The sequence below is a fragment of the Equus przewalskii genome, chromosome 6, assembly GCF_037783145.1.
Source record: "Equus przewalskii isolate Varuska chromosome 6, EquPr2, whole genome shotgun sequence".
NCBI lineage: Eukaryota > Metazoa > Chordata > Mammalia > Perissodactyla > Equidae > Equus > Equus przewalskii.
This window is the reverse complement of record NC_091836.1, coordinates 40,144,301-40,164,280: the sequence shown is the minus strand read 5'-3', so window position 1 is coordinate 40,164,280 and position 19,980 is coordinate 40,144,301.

The window sequence follows — 19,980 nt, the reverse complement described above, 5'->3', positions numbered from 1 at the left end:
GGCAAATGAATCCTCCTAGGGATTATAATAACCCTGTCCTGGCTGTGTTCCCTGGAATCTTGGCCTCTTTCCCTGGCACTCATCCCAAAAGGGATGGAAATCTCTTAGTATTTATCCCCTTGAAGATTCCCCGTGCCTGCCTGGCTCCCAGCCTCTCTGCACACAGACGGCCCGCTTCCTGCATTTCTCCACAGAGCAGATCACGCCCTGGCTCTCCCCCATGCCCATCGCCTCCTGAAGGCTGCCACTGCTCTACTCCCTCCTCCCTGGCCTCTGTGGATGCTTACATCCCATTGAGGCAGAAAGGCTGTTTTCCTATAGTATTTTTTCCTCCAAAAAGCCCAAGTTACTGAGGGAAGAACTGGGATGTCTCCTGTGACTGCAAAAAGATCCTAGCCACCACTGAAACAATGAACAAACGGAGTGACGGCTTCCTCAAAGAGCTGACTGTCGTTCATCTTTCCTCCTAACAAGCTCAGGTCTCTGAGGACAGGGAACGTGTCCACATTTTCGTTCTATACCTGAGAACAGCAGTGTAGACCATAGGTAGTGAAGCAGTGCTAGAGCACAGGGGAGGGAGCAGTCAACACTGCTCACTCACCCCGTGACGTGACTGTTGGTTATTTTGTGTATCTACCTTCCCTCACCTGCTCCACCACACTGAGCTCCATGAAGATAGGAACTAGATCTTAGAAGGCTTTGCAGCTACTACCAGCCACTCCTTACCCCTAATCCTCAAGGATGGGGCTGGGGAGGGAGTACCTAGCACAGGACTGGCATATATTAAAAGCTCAATAAATCATTTGTGAATGAATGAACTATGATGGCTCAGCTTCTATGCTCTTAGCAAAGCCCTTTCACAGAGCATCGAGTTTCAGTGTAGGTGAACCCTGCATGTCGATGGCCACTTAGGACATGAGGCTGACCAGTAGAGATCAATGATGCCCACATAGGACATTTTTATTTCACTCAGTCCTTGGCCACTAATCACACTGTGGATTGAGTGAGAGGGTATGTAGCTGGATCCCAGCAAGGCAAAGTGGAAAAAACACTGAGAGTGGGCTGGGAGTATTGTTTCGGTATAGGAAGTACAGTATCTTTTACTTAAGTCAATCCTACAAATGCTATCCAACACTCAGGAAGATTCTCAGCTGCTTGATTCTAGGAGCACTGAGCAACTCAGTGCAGACGCGCAATCCACACTAGTCGGCAAGGCCACCCCTTGCCTTCTTGCTCTCTACTTTGTAAGCCAGGCCTGCTGCCTACCTGAAAACAATACGGTAACATCGTCTTTGGATGCCCTTTACCAAGTCACTATTGGCTCTCCATGGCAATATAAATACAATCATAATAAATAAACAACAGCAATTAAAGCAGCATATAATAGATTATATAAAATAGCTCATGGCTGAAAAGCCCACGAAGTGGCATTTTAACAAGAAGAAGGAGGGCAGCTCAGAGGGAGTGTGTTGGGGAAACTAAACTATTTTCAAGCAGCACTTGAGAATTCCCCACATTCAAAGTGAATTCCTGGTTTCACAGCTCCAGAGCCACACTGACTTTCTCCAGGCAACTAATGGCAGAGGCTGTGGGAAAATGGAAAACCATGCATAAGGGAGACCCTGAAACTTGGTCAAAAATTGTTTGGTTAAGTCAGACGCTTAATCAGAAGGCATAACACACAAAGAAGGTGAATGTTACTTGATCTCTCTCACGCAAGATCAGACAGCCTCTGCAAAAGGAGAGGGACAGATCCCCAGGAGGCTGGAAAGGAGGCAGAGGTCTCAGAAGAGGGTGCTCCTGGTAAAGAGGAGAGAGTGCCTCTCCCAGCTCAGCTCCCTGAGGAGGCGGCACGGGGCGGGAAATACACATGCCAGAGAAACGCATGTTTGCAGAGGAACCTGCCGTTTCTTAGCTTAGATATCTTGACTGCCCTAAGGCTTTCTTCATCTGTTAAAGGGGATGGAAATACATGCTTCATTTATTCCGAGAACTAAATGAAGTCACAGATGTAAGGGACTTATCACAGCCATTGGCACCAGTAGGTACTAAGATGTGTCAGTCCCCTTCCAGCAGAACGGGAAGAAGTATTTAGAAAGGTCAAGGTGACCCTCGCTGGCTAGAAAGTCTGGCTTATCTTGGAAGTTAGGCTGCTCTGGCCTCCGTGGGGCCTGCTTTGTGCCTAGGTATCCTCCTTGGCACCAAGAATGTTAAGATGAATGAGCTAGAGTCCAGATGTCAAAAAGCAGCCTGCTACCTAAGGGAAGAATTGTCCCCCTGATGGCTCTGGCTGTGCCCGCGGGCAGCAGGGACTCAGAGGAGAGAAGGATTGAGTCAGCCTGCAGGGCATCGGGGAAAGTAGCCAAAAAGGGGCTACCACTGAGCCAATCCATGAATGAGTCCCCACAAAAAGAAAGAAAGAAATTCCAAAGGAGGAAAGAACATGAGAAAAGGCAGGGAGGAATACATGTATGTGGTCTATTTGCAAATCCCTTGGGAGCACCTAGAGCTCAGGGAGCAGCAGTGAAGCTGTGGATGTGTGTCCCTGCTTCTGCCTCCACGTCTTCACAGGCCTGCCTTTCTCAGAGGCAACAAGCATCGCATTTCTTCACAGCATGAACCCCAGATTGTGAAACTGGGGATAATGGGGTGATCCATGAGAAAAGGTTTGGGGGTAAGCACCACAGAGGATGCTAGTAAGTGGGTTGGTGGAACCCTCCATGTTTAGAACTTGAACTTGGAGCAGAGTTAGAAATGGTGGCTCTTGGCTGAAGGTAACAAGCTGACTCCATAGTTCTCTAGCTGAGCTGTGATCCACCGTCCTCCCCACCCGTTTTTGACACCTTGTAATAGAAAGAGCAGAAATTTAAAAAGAAAGCCAAAGATGACAGTTGTAGGGTAAAAAAGGTGTGGGAAATATGCAAGGAACAGAAGGCTCAGAATTCTGCTCTGCTGTTAGTAACTCGTGAGGGGTCCACGGGAAAAACCACAATAGCTGGGTGTGGGGCTGGAGGGGACAGAGGCACAGGGTGGGGGACAGAGCCTCCGATGACTGTTGACATGCTCCTTCGATGCCCTGCCCCAGGGAGGAAGAGGCTGAGCCCAGTTGTCATGATGCCTCTGGGGCGGGGCCTGCCTGGCTTTTGTTCCTGCCTCACCTTCTTCACATCTCTCTAGTATTGACTTTGCAGGCTGTGATGGTGATGCTGTCAGCAAAGCACTTAGCACTTTTAAAAGGAGGAAGCCTTCCATAAGCCTTCAGTGAAGTCAGTGAGACATGTGAATTAGAAGGCAAATCACGCTGGTTGTTTAGCGATTCCTTGAAGAAAGATAAACAAGAAGAGAAATAGAGTTTTATCTCCTGAACCAAGATGGCCTGTTTTCACTAGCTAAGCCCATTTTCAACAGAGTGAAGCAGAACGTTCTAAGGTATCCAGTTCACATGCCAAGTTCTCCCTAAATCCTGAACCCTCTTTTGTCTCAATAATGGAGAATCCAGCCATCTTCACGTCTACCTGGGGCTCAGCTCTGACCTGTGGGGGTAGACATCAGCCCCTTCCCCACCTGCCCACCACTCCAGACACACTTCCTGCCTTTGGGGAGAGCCAACCTATCGCCATCATAGGCCCTCCTTCCTTAGTCATCAGACACTTACCTGCTTACCTGCCTGTGCCCCTCGGAGAGGAACAAGGAGAGTTTTCCGTGTCAATAAAAAGCTATGAAAGATGAACAGCTATTTCTGGAGATGAAGATGGGCAGCATCATTCAGTGCAGGAAATAGGTCACCATTGGCTTTACAGGTTCTCGTGGCCAAATAAGCAAGCAGCTGCTCCAGGAACAAATAACGCATTGGTTATTGGAGCGGAAGGAATGAGCAAGGAGAGGCCACACCCAGCTCTTCCCTCCTCTTAGTGTCTGGAGGCAGGGCCGTCCCACCCTCACAGGTGTCACACCGCTGGTGTCTGCCTGACATTGGAACCAGTTTCAATTAGCTGAACAAATGTGTTTAGTGTTGTTACAGATAATCTCCAAGCCGTTTACATTCGGCTTCATAGTGCATTATGGCAGGGAGGGGGGACGAGGGTAGGGGGTGGCGGTAGAAAGGTCCGGGTAGGAGAGAGCTGCTAAAGATTTGTCTTTCTAATTATGCTTTGCTTAGGGCTAATATCAAAATTAGTTTTAATTCCCTGAGCACACAGCAGCTCAGGAACATGCTGGGCACTGGGGAGGCTGGCCGAGGATTTTAAATTTACTTAGGATAGACACACATGGGTAATGGCAACTCAGATGTTAAAGCCCAGCTCTTCTGCCACTGGGGCTGGCCGGAGACCTCCAAGTGTCCCTCCCAGTCTGGCTGTCCCTGGAGTTCGCACAAGGAGGATGGGACGGAGCAGTCACACTGCCCTTGACGTGCACTGGCAAATGGCTTTAGCAGGTGAACCATGCAGGTCTTTGTTATCTTCTGTGGTGCAATAACCCTAGATATGGTAAATAGTATGCAATTATCAAATTAATACAGAACAGTGTGTCTTCTCTACCCCCAGTGCCAGTGATGTGTCGTGTTAATGACTTTTGCACCTGCTGAGCGTAATTAGTGAGTAATCTGCATGGGTGTATGATTACTGGGTAAACACATGATATTTACCAATAACTTCCTGCTAGGTAAGCACCAATGAACACCAACAGGTGGCTATTAGGACTAAGTTTAGGTGAAATGAGAACTAGCCTGGACTTCGGTTTACATCTAAGCTCTAATGAAAACTTACTTCAAGGAATATAATTTAATTTTTGAGCAAGCTTCCTACCAACAGCATGCCCTCATGGCTTTTTAACGGGACCAAGCAGCATAAATACCAAACATCCTAATACATCTTATTCTTATTTGAGAAGTAGCCGTGTTTAGGATCAAGAGAGCTCTAGATGAGTCTCCACACCTGACGTTGAGCAAAGCACTTGAGGCTAGCTCCAGTTTCTCCATCCGTAAAATGGAGATGAGCCTATTTAATGGGCTTGTTCTATCTAGTGAACAAAACAATTAACATGGGAGAAGGGTTAGAAATATAAAAAGTTTCACAAGTGTGTGTTATTAAAACTATTATTCCAAACTGGCTGACACTATGGGGGCCTGCGAATCTTCTATGGGAAATCGTCTGAGACACAGATATGGTTAGACAGGGACCAGAAACCTCCTCCCAACCTGCTCCCACCCTTGGTGGTACCTAGAAAACCTTTAGTACTAAGAAGAAAAGTAAAGCTCTTTCATCCTGCCTCTCCCCCCAAACACACACATGCACACCACACACACACACACACACCCCTGCATGTCACCCTCACAAAATTTCCTGGTGCATAAAATCATCCTGAGTGCTGATCTTGGGCAGAAAGCAGGAGGAATGAATGCCAGGTCTGAAGACTCCCCACAGCTGTGCAGGTATTTAGTTTGAACGCCCAATAAAGCTTTCTAGGGGTGTTTTAGCCACACCTCTATCCCCACCCCAGCACACTGTTGTACTTGCACCAGTCCTGGCCATAAAGTCTAAGCATCAAGGATGTGAACAAAAGAGGGCCATGTGCAGAAAATGGAAGGACAGCATGACTGATTGCTGATGAAACCTCTAGCTAACCCATTCCTGCCATAGGGAAACATTGTATGCAAGTGTCCCATTGTATTTCCCAAGCTTTTCTCATCTTCAATACTGCTGCCGCCTCCATTTACCTCCATTCTTACATAGGGACACCTCTGCCTCCCCCACCCCCAATTGTCTTTCCAATCAGCGATGAACTCACGCTGCTCTCATCAGACTTTCACCCAGGGTTGTAACTACAAGGCTGCTGGCCACATTCACAGTCAGCTAATCAGGGCGAGAGGCACAACCTGTGCCCCCAGAACAGAGTGGCCATCTGTGGTTCAAACTCAAGACCTCAGCTCCACTGGGGCTGAGCCCTAACCAGGTGAGCTCACCGTCCACAGACACACACCCAGTTAACGCTGGTAATCCTACTACCTCTGGGAGTCCATCCTTGGTGAGACAGGAACAGGTACAAATGAAGGTGATTTTCTCCGGGTATTAACTACCGCCAATGAGCCAGCGGGCAGCACGTCACCTGGGTCTGGTAACTGTGGCATAGACTGCCCTGTAGACAAGTCAGTGGGGAGCCCTGTGTTCCCCACCCTTGGTCAGCACCGCGCTCCCTTTAGGGGTCCTCCTGGGGACTGAAAAGTGGGAGCTCCCTGACACCTACAGGAGGGAGAACCTCAGGAACTAATACTTACCTGCTTTTGCCTGGATGTAAAACGGATAACCTATGTCTTGACTCCTGCCCTTGGCTTTTATCTCCATTTTGTAAAATCTCAAAATGGGTTTATACAGACAAAGATGGTACTGTATTTTCAATTATATTCCTAAATTATTGTAGGGAGCGACTCCTTTCTGTTTTCCCCATTTGCACCCTTCTCAATTTCCCTAGAAACAGGAGGATTTCAACTGTGGCAGTCTCCATCTGGGGAAATTAGAGGATGAAGACAGATCTTTAGATCTCAAATCTCAGACCCTGAGTCATCCCCTTTGGTAACTAAGGATGGTATACGGAAGAGAGTTTTCCTCCCACTTCGCAAATAGGAAAACTAAGGCACAAAGGGCGCAAGAGAGAGTTCCCAAGGACCACCAAGGCCCTCCTTCTGAAGAGTGGCTCCCTCGAACGGGCCCGTGTGCAGGAGTTCCCTGCAGGGCCACAGGCTGAGTGCTGGGCAGAGGCAGGAAAGGCGAGGAAAGGCGAGGGGTCTCCAATCAACGCTCAGCTCCAGGTCTGAAAACACTGCAAATTGCCGTGAGTAGCTAAGGACCCACTTAATTCAGCAAACACTGTTGGTCCCGGCAAAGCACCAGGCCCGCGAATTCCCGCCACAGCAGGAGAATCACATCTCACCAGCTGCTTCTAGCACAGGATGCAATCCCCTGCCGCCAACATCCCTCCCACCTCCAGAAATAGCAAACATCTGCCAAAAGAGAGCCCCATTAGCAAAACTCTCCACTTGTAAGGATCACTGACTGGATTCTTCTGAGCTTGCTGCACGTTTCACTGGTCCCTGGCAGGGATGTGCTGCTGCTCTCAGCCCGCTGGAGCGAGCCCAGACACAGCCGTGCGGGCAGCCCCAAGCCGCGGCTTCTCTCCTTTTCAGGCCCACAGTACTTTCCCCTCCAGGAGCACAAACTTGGAGCTGTCACATCCCTGTCAACCAGACGGGAAACCAGCCACAAAGCTGCCAATGCCTCTCACAAGGACAGGGGCTTTTGTCACAGGCAGGCTTCCAGGGGGCCTCGGTACAGGGGGCGGAGGCCTCTTAGTCACTACGGTCACCATAGGGGAAAGGGGCCTTCTTGTCACCAGGTTCCCAGTGGTGACCCCCTCTGCCCTTCCCCCACCACACTCCCCTTCCTGTGCCTTCTGCTCTCACAGCTTAATTGTAGCAGCATTGCAGCAGCATGCTGACAGCAGAGTGGCTCCGACGAGCTGCCATTCCAGATGTCAGGAGCATGCTCACAGGTAGCAGCCCTGTAGGATATTTATGGCTTTAATTCCTCAGTAGAGGTTTTTGTTCTGTCATGCAGCGACATATGAATTGCTACTCATTTGCTCCTGTATTTCCACGTCAGTGGCAATTATGGCAGGGCTGTTGGCTTCTTGTACGACCCCACAAGTTATGATCCCTTCACATTTCAGACTAAGTGAAGCTGAGAAGGATTGCAAACACAGGTGAGAGAGGGCTGGAGAGGACAGAGCAACAGAGAAGAGGAGCAGGCTTCCAGGCCTCAAGGTGGTTGTCAACTTGTGAGGATGGGCCGGGAAGTGCCAAAGGTTTCCAGGGGTGTTAGGTCACCTGGGCTTCTTCATCAGCCCAGCAGGAGGTTTGGGGGCTGGTAGGGGGGGGATGAGGGCCTGGCCCAGCTGCAGAGGATTGCTTCTGCTCTGCCAGCAACTACTCACCCCTTTGTCCACATGTGACCTTGGAAAAGTCACTTCCCTTACCCAGCTCCTGCTTTCTTCTGTTTTGAAATGAGCACAAGCAGCTTCCAGGCTCCATGGGGGAGGGAAGAATTCACTGATGCATGCACAGATGAAAGATTTTATCCAAAGACCCCGTCATCCTGCTCTTTGTGGAACGGGGGTGTATTCGGGCTCATCCATAAGCATTTTTACACCGATAAAAGAAAAGCCCTGTCAAAATCGAGTATGCCATCAATTGGGGAGTATAAATCCCCCCGCCCCCTTTTTTGTAATCCACAACAAATTCATAAAACAAAGAGGCTCTTTTCATTTCATTTTGTCAATAAACCCAGCAATGGAAATGCCAATTTGAACAGCAATTTTCCCCTGGTCTGAGCTGAAATTGGCTCTAGAGGAACTGGTTTTCAGTTCTTACATGTAAATTCTCACCACACCCCTCACTCCTACAGACGGTCCTGGGACATCCCCCTGCTTCATGGCCACTTCTCTGCCCAAACATTTGGTTTCTGGAAGGGACACCTGTTTACGCTGCAATGACTCCAATGCCTTCTGCCCCAAAGTCCAGTCAAAAGGTATATTGCTGCCAGGAACTGTGGCAAGGCCTGCAGGTACCACAGAGCAGGCAAGGGGAGGTGGCAGCCTGTCCAAGCAGGGTGGAGCTAGGACTAGAATCCAGATGTCCTGAGGCCCAAATCAGGCTTGTCCCTCTGCACCACATTGACCTTCATCTCTCCCACTTCCAGAAACACTCTCAGATCCCAGCCAAGCCCAGAGACCAAATCATAGGTTTAGGTTCTGGTAGATTCTAAACAATTCTGGGACCATTGCTTTCTTATAATAGAGTTGCTAGATTTAGCAAATAAAAACATAATGAATAATTTTTTGTATAAGTATGTTCCACATTTTGTATGGGATAAACTTATCCTAAAAAATTACTCACTGTTCGTCTTAAATTCAAATTTAGCTGAGCCCCTCTATGAAAGAGCCTTTGCCTCCAAAGAGGCTGGCCTGTGACTTTCGGACAAATAAGGGTCAGCTCCTCCAACGTTCTGCTCCTCCTCTCACATTATCAGATACCAAATCCACAGGTTTTTAAGAATGCCAACTGGTTGTGCCTCATCACGCTGGAGTCGAAAGGCCCAGGTGCTCCAGGCTTCAGAGACGGATGGGACTTCCATCCTGGCTCTGCCATCCAGCAACTGTGTTACCTTGGGCCAGTTAGTTAATTTCTTTAAGCTTTAATTTACTCATCCGTAAAATGTGGATGATAAATAGTATCTACTTCGAAAAGATATTCCAAGGATTAGACAATATGTATATGATGTCTTCAGTGTAGTCCTCTGCACACAGCACTCAGTAAGTTACTATCACTAATTTTCAAAGTTTCTATATATAAAATTGAGTTTCAAACAGTATAGAAACATGAAAACAGATAAAACAGCTGTTACAAAAATGTTCTCAAACATCATTATATATAACTTTAATCACTGTGAGATGTATCGTTATTCCATTTTATGGATAAAGGTTAAATGAATTTACAGAGCCTACTGCAATTAAATGAAAACATTGAAAGTTCGAACTAAAGTATTTTGACTCTCAGTGCAGTATTTTTCCGATAGTATTTTGGTTGTCCTGAACCCTGCGCTCCAGTAGATGATTAGTTTACTGAGAGGTGAAATGAAATACAAAGTTCCTCCCCAAACTCAAGTGCCTAGCACTCTTTGTGTGCTCCTTAACCTGGGCTCTGGAAGTCAGCCCTTAGGAGAGGGCCATTCTTCCACTGGCTGGACACAGATAGGTGCCTAAGAATCCTGACTACATGCAAATCTACAAATTATAGGAACACAATGTGGGTGTCTAGCCCAGCTTGACCAGCTTAGGAAGAGAGTCTGGATGTTCCCCTAGTTCCATAGGACTTCAGCTGTCTAGACTAGCTAGAATTCTCTCTCTGTTCCATTCCTTGAGAAATTCATGCTTCGTACATAGTTTTCTATATACAATCCTTGGGTTTAGATTAAAATCAAAAGCAGTTCCAGGCATTCCAAACTGGTTGATATCTTTTCTCTTCCTAGGTTCTAGATCTCTCTGCACTATTGGAAATTGAATATGCTACTTCAGCTTCTCTCCTATGACTGAGGGTCTCCCAGAAAGGGGCCCATGGAAGAATGCACAAGGTAGGCCCCTTCTGAGGGCTATACTCCTGACACAGTGGTGACCACTGCACTCACCAGGGCAGGAGGGTGGCCCAGAGGGGATGGTACATGCGTTTGGTGATATTATAAATTGTGCTAGTACTTCTAGGAGCAACACCTACTCTCTCCAGTTCCTAGATGTTGCTAAAGTCTTACTTTGATCACTCTATTATTCTTCACATTTTAAAACTCCCACAGCAGCAGCGATGGGTGAATAATACATTAATATAAAAAAAGGACAAATAGCATGGCATGAGAAAGCCCAGCTTCCTGAAAAAAATGCTACACTCATTCCACAGCTTATAGAGATCCATGTCTGAAGCCCAGGACCAGTTCCTTCCCAGGCTTTTGCAAGCTATGACATTCTCAAGAATTCTAACTTCATCTCTGAATAATCCAAAACACTCTAGGTTCATCTTTTTTACTTTACCAGCCCAACCTCTAATCAATTTTCTTTCACATTTTCTTGTTTCTCAGATAAATCAAATGCCAATTTATCTTCTTTTCCCCTATTTTCTGCCTCCATTCATTTCATCTCTGGCTCATCACTAACCAGCTTGTGCAAACATCCACGTGTGCATTCAGAGAATATTTTATATTTCTTGTTTGCAGCAAGAAGCGGTACCTCAAATACATCAAATATTCAGGCACTAAGGAAGAACATTATTAACTGCAAGGAAACAAAGCAAAAAAAAAGCCAATCTGACCAGTAACACAACTGATGACTAATAACGTTTATGTACAGCTTTACATGGCACAAAGTACATCACATGTGTACCCTGTTTGATCTTCGCCATAATCTGAGATCCAACCTGACAATAGAGAATATGGAATGGTGGAGTGGAGTGAAAGCAGCATTTATCATCAAATAGATCAGGCTTGAATTGCAACTCTGCCAGCTAACACCTTGTGTCACTTGGCCAGTACCATGCAGCCTCGGTTTTCTTAGCTCTAAAATGGGCTAAGAACATCCACGATGTAAGTGTTTGTGACAATTAGTAATAATGCATACGGAATAACTCACTCACAGTTGGTAAGTCATTATTATGCTCATTTATGTATAAGGAAACAGAGGCTCAAAGAATTTTACAAGTTTATTCAAGGTCAGAAAACTAGTAAGCGACAGAGCTGGGATTCAAACCCAGGGATTCATGAATTACAGCCTCTGCTTGGTCCCTTACATCCTGTCTAGAGCCTTTAGTCCAATGCTTCTGGGAATCTAATGTGCAAACCCATCACCTTGTTAAAATGTAGATCTTGATTAAGTCTGAGTTTCCCTGAGACTCTGAATTTCTTACAAGCTCCCAGGAGATGCTTACCCTGCTAGTCCATACTTTGAATAGCAAAGATACAAACTATAAGTATTAACTAGATTTAGGATTATCCCAATGTGCTGCAGTTGGGCCTTTAAGAATTGAGACTCTTAGTGATGAGAATAGAATGCAAAAGGTCATGACCATTCTTTCAAGGTGCTGAGTGCTTGCCATGTGCACGGCATGGTGCCAGGTGCTGGGGACACAAAGATGAGCCAGCTATGCTGTGAGTACAGGTGTAAAAAAAACCTACAGCAAATGGGCCTAATATATTTGCAGGGCAACAGGGAGATCCGCATAATAGGAGAGGAAGTGGAACGTGCTTGCAAATGTAGAACAAGGACAGATGATGGAGAACCCTGAAAGATTTATAGGGGAGTGTAACTTAGATCCAAGTCAACAGGGATCTGCTGTAGATTTAAAAACAAAGACTTAGAGTTTAAATCTGAACTGAAGTAGAGAGACAGAAATCAAGGACAACAGCCCCGAGTCTGCTACAGAAAGCAGAGGTGAGCCGATGTGGACTTAGACTGCGGGAGAAACTGTGGGAGCACAAAATGAAAGGAATATAGGAGATACTGAGGCAGACCATGTTTCAGGAGCCCTGGGCTTAAACTGGGGGGAGGACCTGGGCTCCATTACAGTGCTCCCTCTGATTTGGGTCCTCTCTGACCTTCCATCTCTTCATCTGTAAAATACAGATCATCTATTTCAGGGGCCATTGCGAGGATTAAATAAGACAATGTACGTGGATGCCCTTTGAAAACTCTAAAGCACTATATAAATTAAGGAGCTATTATGATTAAGTTTCTCATGCAGAATCTGATACGTTGTCACTGAATTAATTAAGTAATGAAAGAATGGAATTTGATGAATATTTGGATATAAAGAAAGAAGTAGAAGAAATGACCAAAGGTGATCTCAGAATGTCCCAGGTACCAGCATAAGAAATAGTTGCACTGCATTTGATGGAAATGGGAGGAGCAGGGAATCTGGAGGAGGATGTGTTGTGTTAGGGGTTCGTGAGTCTTAGGAGAGGCTTGGCCCTGCTAAATCTAAGAGTTCCAGAAGCAGGACACATCTCTGACTCTCAAAAGCAACACTGGGATTCCTAACAGCTGCAGTAAGAAAACTTCGCTTAATTTTTATCATCCCTGTTACCACCCATGGCCATTTGGTGCTCAGCTGGATGGCCTTGGGCAAGTTTTGCTGGGCATCTGTCTCCTCATCTATAAATGGGCATACAAATATTAGCTGTCTCAAAGGGATGCTATGAAGACCACAATTAATAACATTTGTAAGCTCCTCACCCAGTGCCCAGCACATCCTGGATTTTCAATAAGTCCCCGCCACCCCTCATGACCATCGTCATCATTGCTACTACAGCAATGTTTAAAACAGAAAACAGAGAAACCTGGAAACGTGTGTCTGGATCAAAATACAAAGAGCATTAAAACTAAAAGGATCCCAAGAGGTCATGGGCCCAAGTCTTCCCCACCCACATGTTTCCACCATTTTACAAATGAGGAAACTGAGGCCCACAGGGGAGGCTAAGGATCACCATCATTCTTTAGGGTGAGCTGCTATAATATTCTTACATTCATGGTTCTCCCAGTGATATTGGGGGTGTAAAAAGTCTCCAGGAAGCTGAGAGAAAAAAATACACGCTGAAAGCACTGATTTGGGTGAGCTTGCTCCACACTTAAGGCCATTCTTCTCATCGAAGGAGAAGTATATTCCTTCCAAGCTGGACTATTAATTAAAATTCAGTGATGCTGATTTTACTGCCAACTGAGGAGATTCTTATTACATTTATTTTCCAGGTAATTGCTGCTTGTACAGGAGTTCAAATAGATGTCTTTTTTAGATGGTGCAATAGATCAGAATTATAATAGTTAAATTCCTCAGCCTTCATTTTGCTCCCTCTCATTCTAAAGGCCGCTTACTCACAATGTACTGAGGACCCCCTCCCTCCCTCCCTCTCTCCTTTTCTCCCTCTCTTGCTGTAGCTCTCTCATGTGTTCTTTCTCTCTCTATGGTGGTAGGATCCATGGAGGCACAGAGCATCAAAATAGAGTTTCTGTTTTGTTGTTCACAATTTTATCATGCCATTTCTCCTCAGAGGAAGAACCAAAAATAACCCCTTGCATATGTATGGAAATATATACAAAGCACTTTTCTTCACATCACACCCATGTTTATCCCAATTTATATCCCCAGTTTATGGATAAATAAATTGATACTCAGATGGATAATTTCCCCAATGTCACACAGCTAATAAGTGGCAAATTCTGGTTCTACATCTTAATTTTTAATCTTGGCCAGGAAAAATTGTAATATGTATACTCCAAAAAAAAAAAGATAGGGAAAGGAGGCAACTTCCCTCCCTGGGAAGAAAGGCATCAGAGTGGGAGCAGTGGAGGCAGTGCGGACACTGTCAGGGGGCCCCAGAGTCAGGGCCACTCTCTCTCCCTCCACTGTGTCTCTGGGCCCATTACTTACACTGGGAAGCTTTCTTCTCTCTTCTCCATAACTGAATTCCAGGATGATGGCTAGGGGCAGGATGAGGCCACAGCTGATGGCATCTTCATGGGAACTGGTCCTAGAGGCACTTTCCAGGGGTCTGATGCCTTCAGGAAGAAGCAGCAGGCGCCTGAGCCCAGGCACAGTCGGCTTCGCAGCTCCGAGCGTTAGTGTTCACTGAGGCGCTGGGACCTTCCAGCCAGAGTGACAAGTGACTGTGTGCTGGCGAAAGAGATGGTTGACATGGGGAGGCTCATACTAAGTTAAAATCTCAGTGGCAGTTGCCATTGATTGTATCCTTATTATGTACTAAGCATGATTCTAAGCATTTTACATGCTTTATCTCCATTTGTCCCAACAACCTTGTCGGTGGGTATTATTACTATAATTAGGTCTATTTTATGAGTGAGACAGCTGAGGCTCAGGAAGTTAAGTGGCCAACATGAGGTCATGTGGCTGGAAATTAGTGGGGCCAGGATTTAAACCTGGGTGTCTCTGACTCCAGAGTTCCCGTGCTCTGAACGCCCTGCAAACTGCCCGCCTGGAAGTTCTGCTTTGTCTAAATCTCTTGGGTCCTACAAAGGTGTATTAGGTAAAACAGGGAAAGGCAGCACTGTGTCTATAGCAGTGACAGCCGAACTAGAAGGCTCACACCTCAAGGGAGCTGTAAATCTAGCCAACAGGGACCTAGAAGAAAATGTTAGCTTGTCTATTTGTAATTTAATGTCTCTCTTTGAAAAAATGTATATATGAGTTGTATAATGTAAACAACACGTTAGTATAATAATACATGTATAATTCATAAATAAATAAATAAATAAAGGGTCTTTCTCAAATTTATTTTGCAGGCAGGGATCAAAATCTTCTTTGCCTTGAGATATAGAATCGTAGGAGCTTAGAATTGGGAGGGAAATGTAGAGAACCTATGATCCCACTTTCTCTTCGGCCCGCCCTGGCTGGGATTTCCGGGACTGACCTCTAGCCTTCTCTTAAGCACTCTGAGTGTGCAACTCTCCAGGTGGTTTTCTTTGCCAATATTTCATGGCAACGGAGACATTAAGCACTTCTTTTCTACGTCTCGGATCTACAGATCCCAGCTCTGAGCCCAGTGAAGTGCTGTGCCCCCGGCTGACTCAGCAAACACAGAATGGAGCTCAGGTGTGGAACACAAACCTTCCTGTGAATGGTGCCCAGGACTGGTCAATACGGCAGCAGGGCATGCACACTTGGGGAAGCCAGCAAAAATTAATCGGGAGACATCAGAGATTCGTGAGCACCCTCAACACAGAAATCCCCATGCCGGGGACAGCTCTCGCCTGTCCTGAGCCTGCCAGCCTGTGAATCCACCAGGAGCCTGCTCTTCCCTTCAGCCCGCAGCCCCTCCACGTTAGTTTTCTTTCTTGTGCTTATGAACTGCGAAAGTCTTCAGTCAGCACAGGGAGCTGCCCCTCCAGAAGAGAACTGTCGAGGCACTGATGGAGAGCTGCTGAAGATGCAGAAGGACGCAAGTGAGGGAGTTTGCCCTGACGTGAAGGTTGGAGAGGCAGCCACTGGACCCCCACGCAGGCAGGAGCTGTGACTGACAGAGAAACGACAGTTGTTCCTAGGGGCTTAGATGATTCCAGAGAAATCACTCAGTGTCAGCTGGCTCCTGCATGAATGGTTTCCTAGACAGCTGATCTTTGCCACTTAGTAGGGTGTGTGCTGCCTCTAAGCTCATTTCCAAATTACTGACACCTGATGGATTTTTATTCCCCATTGAGCTCTGGCCTGAAGAGAGCTGCCAAGCGTCCCGGACCACCCATTCGTTTGGCAGCAGTGAAGGCTGTGATCGCCATCCACAAGTCTCTCTTGGCACCCATGTTGCTGCTGTATGTCAAGGAGCCATTTCAGGCAGAAGTAAGAGCACGGGCTGCTGGGATAGGGCATCAGAGTTCAGATCCTGCTTTGCCAACTATGAAATAGGCAACATCTGGAAACTGCTGAACCTTTCCCATCTCCCTTTCCTAGTCTACAAAAAGGATATTATTGCCCCCTTGAAGGGGTGCTGTGTGGATAAAATGAGATGGGGTGGGTGCTGCAGGGGCTGCCCCTTACCAGTGTCGCATTTTGGCATTGCTTTGGCAGAGGGCCTTCTTTTGTAGCCAGAGACTACTCTGCCCCCACCAAGTGCTGGCAAGAGGAGCTCCCGAATCAAGGTCTCCCAGTCCCACACGAGGAGCCCTCAAGCAATGATTGATGCGATTGGCATGTAAGTATCTTAGCTCCCTAGCCTTTGGGTTTGAAAATGCAGCAGTGTGTGTTCCATACCTGGTCCAGCATTTCCCAGGGGGCTCAGCTCCAGGCACCCCAGTGGTCACCTGCTTGATGATGCACCATGTATGCACGTATTGGCTGCCTTCCCCTTCTCTTCTCAGTCCCCATTCTCCTGCGGGCGTATCCTGGAGTCACCTCCCAAATAAACTACTTGTGATTGAATACTTTTCTCAGAGTTTGCTTCTGAGGAGACCACATCTAAGATGGTATATACTGCTCTAAATACGGTGTTTGATACAGAGCAGATAATGAGAAGGAGCTGGCAGCTGTACCACGGAATTCTTGCACAAGTGATAGACCATACTGCCTAACCCTCTACTCAATTCACCTTACACCCTCCTCACCATGGCAGCGTCAATGAATCCTCTCCCCCAAGGGAACTTCTTCTATGGCCTGGGGAGGTGCTGTTATAAGAGTATGGAGCTGGGCCAAGTCAATTAGCCAGCAAGAATTTATTGGTTGTTTATAACATGCCCAACACTGTGCTAACCTCTGTAGAAGACATTAATAACTGAAGACATGGTTGCTGTCCTCAGACTGGGGAGATAGGACACACAAAATAAGGAGCAATGATTTCTCATTCAAGCCACTTCGACAGAGCTGTGTTTTTAACACTCAGGGCACAGGCAACGAAGCCTGCTGGTGTCCTGCCCAAGTCCCCTTCACTGGACGGTTCTCCTGTGCCCAAAGTGCTGGAGGATAACTCGTAGCTGTCTCCTACAAAGCAATGCGCTTGGCCAAACCTTCATCTGGGCACTACCTCCCAACTCCACCAGCCCCTCCTCTAGACCAGAGCTCAGCAGCGACTGAGTGGCCTGGGGATACAAAAGGCCAGCCCCTTGCCTCAAAATGAAATGAGTTGCAGTGTGACTTGTGCTCCAGAGCTTTCCCATGGGATCAACCTGAAGTCAGTCCCCAGCTGAGACCAAATCCTTGCTTAGCTCTCTTCCATTGCCCTATCCTGCTTCCCTGACTCCTCTTCTCCTGAGAGCTGTTCCCCAAGGAAGCACGTGGTCTCACACCAGCTTCTAGGAAGCTCAACCAGACATTGCACATCGGAATCATGTGTGGAATTTTGTAAAAATACCTGGACCTGGACCTAAACACCTAGACCTGTTGGATCAGAATCAATAGATCCTCATGGGAGGGTCAAGAAAACTGTATATTTTAAGCCTAATAGGTATTTCTCATGCATCATTTATCTCTCAACTTTTTATTTTGAAAATCTCAAACCTACAGACATAATGAAAGAATAATTTAATAATGAATACCTACATATTCCTCAACTAGATACACCAATTACTAACATTTTCCCCCATTGTCTCTCTTTCTCTTCCTTTCCCCCATATCAAATATAATTTGCAATTATTTACAACAATTCTTAAACACGTCACACACGTATCGCCCAAAAATAAAGACATTCTCTGTAACCCCTAAGAAAATTCATTAATTAATTAATATCGCCAGAGTATACAGTCCATATTTATGATGAACCTTCTGTTTTTAGGTCCGGAGTTGAGATTTTCTTGACTGTAGATACAATAAAAGTTCAGAAAGGGAAATATCTGCATGGTTGAAGAGCAAGGAGAAGTCTTCAAGAAGGAAATAGGATTTGAATTAGACCATAAAGAATTGATATTAGAAAAGAGGAGAAAGAGGAAATGTTCAAATAGAAGGTGAATATTATACGCAAAGGCACAGAAATGGGAGCCAATATGGCTCTTAGTGGGAGGTGGTAACTGAGTCAAGGTGGCAAACCGAGCAGAGGGCATCGTGGAGCACAGCAGAGAGTGAGGCTGGACAGGTCACCGGGAGTCAGAGTACAAAGAGGTTTGCAATCTAAGCAATCAAAGAAACAGTAACCACATCCTAAGAAAATTTAAGTGTGACTGGTCTTATGAGAGTCACATCAAATTCTTAGAACACATTCAGGCAGAAACTAGAAAGAACAATGTTTAAATGTTTAGAGTCAAAACTAGGCTAGGGAATTAATGAGTGATTGAAATCCATTCATTCACATGTTCGTTCTACAAACATTTTCTGAGTACATGTTATTTTCTATGTACCAATCTAAGCACAGGAAATAGAAGCCTTGAGAAAGACAGACAACGTCTCTGCTTTCCTAGAGCTTAGCTTCATTTGTGTATGTGTGTGTGTGTGTGTGTGGGTGTGGGGGTGTGTGTGTGTGTGATGGGAGGAGAGGCAGGAATAGTCAAATAAGCAAATGAACAAGAAAAGATTAGGTTGATAGTGATATGGTTAATGTGAAAAATAAAAGAAATAGATTTAGTAGTGATTGGGGCCTACTTTAAATTAAGTGTTCAGGAAAAGCAATATTTAAAGCACTGTTATGCTGGAGCCAGCTACCATTCAGAAGAACAGATTGCTAAGATTTCCCAAATTCTGCAAGCTGTTTGACATTACATTGGTAGCTTTAAGTAGGTCATGGAAGAATATTTATACAAATTGGCAAATACTACAAATCATGTCTTCTTTTCTCCAGAGAGCTGGCTGTTAAACATTTACCATCACGCCACTGCATTTAAACTAAAACCTGAATGGCAAGGAGCCAGCAATATGAAGATCCAGGAGAGAATATTCTAGGCAATTAGTGCAAAGGCCCCCACCATGTAGAATCACCTTGGCATGTTTGGGGAACACAAAGAAGCTGGAATTCGGTGAGATGGGGGAGAGGGGCACAGGATGAGGACAGAGATGGGCAGAAGCTGAATGACGAGGGGCCATGTAGGCCTGCCAAGACACTGGGGTTTTTATTTTGAATGTGATGGTAAGTTATTGGAGGATCTTAAGCATAGGATAGCATAGTTTGAATTTCGTTTTAAAAAGATCACCTTGGTTGCTAGAGAATGGATTAGAGGGAGGGCAGAGTGACAGAAACGAGCTCAGCTAAGAGTTTAGTGCTTATGAAGCAATGTGTGGACCAGGTCATTTGTTGCAGCATGTGTAATGACAAAATATTGGAAACAGCCTGAATTTCCATCAATAGCAGAGAAAGGAAATTGATAACAGTCTATCCATATAACGCGACTGCTCAACAGTTGTTTTTTTAAAAAAATAAAGACACTCTTTACTTAATGTTAACCAAGTATGTCCAAGATATGTTATCAAATGAAAAAGAAGTTGGTACAAACCAGACTGTAAAGGATGCCCCTTATTGCGTAAAATGGGGGAGGGGGCACAAATTATACTTGGTTTTATTTGCATGTATATACACTGCAAAATATCTAAAAAGGATTACGAGAAACTAATAGATCAAAGCATATTCAATTGTCATTTTTGGAAGTAAAAAATTATCAAAAACTTGCAAATGCATATGATTTGGCCTAAAAGTTATAATTTTTTGTGTTTTTTTTTTAATATTTGTTATAGAAGAGAGAATAGATGTGGTACAGTATTGTGAGGTGCACTTTTTACTGTATGTACTTTTATGCTTTACTAAACCATGAGAGAATGTTCTTTTATTCCTTATTTTAAATAAGGATAAACGATTGATAGATAGATGAGAGAGCAAGAGAAAGATGAGCGGCTCCTGCAGAAGTCCAATGAAAGTTTATGGTAGCTGAGACTAGAGTGGGAGAAGTAGAGATGAAGAGAAGACAGATTTGGGA